This window comes from Piliocolobus tephrosceles, chromosome 21 (genome assembly GCF_002776525.5).
Source record: "Piliocolobus tephrosceles isolate RC106 chromosome 21, ASM277652v3, whole genome shotgun sequence".
Classification (NCBI taxonomy): Eukaryota; Metazoa; Chordata; class Mammalia; order Primates; family Cercopithecidae; genus Piliocolobus; species Piliocolobus tephrosceles.
Window position 1 is genome coordinate 50319009 of NC_045454.1, and position 4278 is coordinate 50323286.

General features: G+C 50.5%; 1 pseudogene; it reads left to right on the forward strand.

Moving 5' to 3' along the window:
• Positions 1 to 3854: 3854 nt before the first annotated feature.
• On the forward strand, positions 3855 to 3949 carry LOC111534835 (annotated as a pseudogene).
• The last annotated feature ends 329 nt before the right edge of the window (positions 3950 to 4278 follow it).

Consider the following 4278-nt stretch of genomic DNA (forward strand, 5'->3'; position numbering starts at 1 on the left):
CAAGTGATTCTCCTGCCTCAGCCTCCCGAGTAGCTGGGATTACAGGCATGCACCACCACACCCGGCTAATTTTGTATTTTTAGTAGAGATGGGATTTCGCCATGTTGGTTAGGCCGGTCTTGAACTCCCGACCTCAGGTGATCCGTCTGCCTCAGCCTCCCAAAGTGCTGGCATTACAGGCCTGAGCCACCGCACCCAACTTACATGTTAATTTCTGTACATACACTTGTATGTGTATGTGCATTCGAGCATATGTGTGTGTACCTGTCCCTAGAATTATAAGACATTCGTATTTCCTCATATGTAAAATGCCTATTCATACTTTTTGTTTCCTTTTTTTTTTTTTCTTGAGACAGGGTCTGCTGGCTCTGTCGCCCGGGGCTGGAGTTCAGTGGTGCTATCATAGCTCACTGCAGCCTTGATCTCCCAAATTCAAGCAATCCTCCCACGTCAGCCTCCCAAGTAGCTGGGACTACAGGGAAACACCACCACGCTCAGCTAATTTTTAAAAAAAATTTTAAAGATAGGTTCTCACTGTGTTGCCCAGGCTGGTCTCCAACTCCTGGGCTCAAGTGATCCTCCTATCTTGGCCTCCTAAAGTGCTGGGATTGCAGGCATGAGCCACTGCACCTGACCTGTTTATTTCCTAATTAAATAACTTGCCTATTTCTTTTGGATTAAAGACACTTTTTACGCAGGCTTGTTAATTCTGATCTATTATAGGTGTTGCAAATATTTTCTCCTAGGCTATCATTTAGGTTTTTATCTCTGGCACCCAAAACTGATCAACACGTTCCTTTCTAGATTCTCTAGGTTTTGTGACATGTTTAGTTAGAAAACTGTTCCACAAACTAAGATTTAAAATGATACATCCTGTCTGGGCAGGGTGGTTCATGCCTGTTCATCCCAGCACTTTGGGAGGCCAAGGCAGGCAGATCATCTGAGGTCAGGAGTTCGAGATCAGCCTGGCTAACATGGCAAAACCCTGTCTCTACTAAAAATACAAAAATTAGCTGCACGTGGTGATGCACACCTGTAGTCCCAGCTGCTTGGGAGGCTGAGGCAGGAGAATCACTTGAACCGGGGAGGCAGAGGTTTCAGTTAGCTGAGATCGAGTCACTGCACTCCAGCCTGGGTGACAGAGTGAAACTGTCTCAAAAAAAAAAAAAAAAAAAAAAAAAAGTTGGGCAGGGCGCAGTGGCTCATGCCTGTAATCCCAGCACTTTGGGAGACCAAGGAGGGTGGATCACAAGGTCAGGAGATCGAGACCATCCTGGCGAACATGGCAAAACCCGTCTCTACTGCAAATACAAAAAACTAGCCCGGCGAGGTGGCGGGCGCCTGCAGTCCCAGCTACTCCAGAGGCTGAGGCAGGAGAATGGCGGGAACCCGGGAGGCGGAGCTCGCAGTGAGCAGAGATCGAGCCACTGCACTCCAGCCTGGGCGACAGAGGGAGACTAGACTATGTCTTAAAAAAAAAAAAAAAAAGTTGTACATATACAGCATGGAATACTACGCAGCCATAAAAAGGAATGAGATCATGTCCTTTGCAGGGACGTGGATGGAGCTGGAAGCATTATCTTCAGCAAACTAACCCAGGAACAGAAAATCAAACACCGCACGTTCTCACTTATAAGTGGAAGCTGAACACGGAGAACACATGGACACAGGGAGGGGAACATCACACATTGGGGCTGTTGGGCAGTGAGGGGAGGGGGAGGGAGAGGGAGAGCTCCAGGATGAAGGGCTGGCGCATGTGGGGGCTTTTTGTTTGTTTGAGACGGAGTCTTGCTGTGTCATCCAGGCTGGAGTGCAATGGCGCAATCTCAGCTCACCGCAACTTCCACCTCCCGGGTTCAAGAGATTCTCCTGCCTCAGCCTCCTGAGTAGCTGGGATTCCAGGCGCCCACCACTCCTGGCTAATTTTTGTATTTTTAGTAGAGATGGGGGTTTCACCGTGTGGGTCAGGCTGGTCTCGAACTCCTGACCTCAAGCAAGGCACCCGTCTCGGCCTCCCAAAGTGCTGGGATTACAGGCGTGAGCCACTGCGCCCGGCAATACGTGAGGCTTAATACCTAGGTGACGGGTTGACGGGTGCAGCAAACCACCATGGTACATGTTTACCTATGTAACAAACCTGCAGGCTTGTTAATTCTGATCTGTTACAGGTGTTGCAAATATTTTCGCCTAGACTATCGTTTAGATCTGCACATGTATCCCAGACTTAAAATTAAGTTTTATTAATTTTTTTTTAAAAAAGGGCCAGGCATGGTGGCTCACGCCTGTAATCCCAGCACTTTGGGAGGTCAAGTCAGGTGGATTGTGAGGTCAGGAGATCGAGAGCATCCTGGCTGACACGATGAAACCCCATCTCTACTAAAAATACAAAAAATTAGCCGGGCGTGGTGGCAGGGGCCTGTAGTCCCAGCTACTCGGGAGGCTGAGGCAGGAGAATGGTGTGAATCCGGGAGGCGGAGCTTGCAGTGAGCCGAGATCGCGCCACTGCACTCCAGCCTGGGCGACAGAGCGAGATTCCGTCTCAAAAAAAAAAAAAAAAAGAATCCAATTCCTCGTCTTACCCAGCGTGGAGGGGCTCACATCCCTTGGTGCGGGGCCCCTTCCTCCACCTTCACGGCCAGGAGCACAGCCTCTTCCAGTCTCTCTTATGAGGGACCTTGTGAGGACGCTGGGTGCCCCAGATCATCCAGGCTGCTCTCCCATCTCAGAGTCCTTCACTCAAACGCACCTGTAGAGTCTCTGTTGCTGTGGAAGGTGACACACCCCCGGGTTCAGGGAATTAGAACAAGGACATCTTTGGGGGCCGCTATTCAGCCAGCCACAGCTTGGGTTCCCCAGAGGCCAGGAGCCTGAGACAGAAGGTTCATGTGCTCTTGTTTGCTGGGGGAGTCTGGTCTGGTCCTCCGTAGGAGAGGGTGGGACCAGGATAATGAAGCAGGGAGCGACAGCAGGCCCGTAAGAGGGTGTCACTGCCTCAGCCTTGGGTTAATATAGGCGCCCTTGTTCCCACAAACTCACGGAGGCGGTGTCTCAGGGCCCAGCAGGCGGGAGGAGGTTGACTCGCTGTCTCCTCACTGGCCACAGGCTCACCTCCGCCCTGCCTGGTTGTGGCTGCCTGTGTGCAGAGGGGAGCTCAGGTGCACAGCTCACACCCGAGTGACATCCGTCAACACCTGTCGGGAGCTAGCCTGTGAGTGGGTGAGGTCGAGAGTCTCTGCAGGGGAGCATCAGAGGGTCTCATCCCAGGACCGGCCACAAAATTTGCAGGGCTCAGTAGAAAATGAAAACACGGGGCCCTTTTTCAAAAGTGTTTAAGAATGTCAAGACAACGACAGCATTAAACCAAGTGTGGGGCCCTTCCGACCACAGGGCCCTTCCGATCGTGGGGCTCTGGGTGACTCACAAGTCACACACCCATGAAGTTGGCCCTGTCTCATACACCCACCAAAATGTTTTTCAGATAGTGCAGAAGGGGTTTGCTTAAGCTCTTAGGACAGAAAAAAAAGTCACAACAGATTGAAGTCATTAAACATATACAGCCTTAACTGGCCAGGTGCGGTGGCTCACTCCTGTAATCCCAGCACTTTGGGAAGCCAAGGTGAGTGGATCACCTGAGGTCAGGAGTTCAAGACCAGCCTGACCAACGTGGAAAAACCCTGTCTCTACTAGAAGTACAAAATTAGCCGGATGCAGTGATGCCTGCCTGTAATCCCAGCTACTCGGGAGGCAGAAGCGGGAGAATCGCTTGAACCCGGGAGGCAGAGATTACAGTGAGCTGAGATCACACCATTGCAACAAGAGAAAAACTCCAGCTCAAAAAACCTTCCCCTTATGATGTGCTCACTTCAGCAGCACGTATTCAAAAAGTTGGAAGGATACAAAGATTACCATTGCTCCTGCGTAAGGATGACATGAAGCATTTCATATTTTTAAAAAAGAAATAATAATTTTAAAATTTAAAAACTTACCCTTATATGAGGTCCTCAGAGTCGTCAGAGTCACAGAGACAGAAAGTAAAAGGGTGAGTGCCAGGGGCTGGGGAGGGGGATGGGGAGTGAGTGTTTCGTGGGGACGGAGTTTTAGTTTGGGAAGAGGAAAAAGTTCTGGAGAATTGGCCGGGTGCGGTGGCTCTGCCTGGAATCCCAGCACTTTGGGAGGCTGAGGCAGGCCGATCAGCTGAGGTTGGGAGTTCGAGACCAGCCTGACCAACATGGAGAAACCCTGTCTCTACTAAAAATATAAAATTAGCCGGGCATGGTG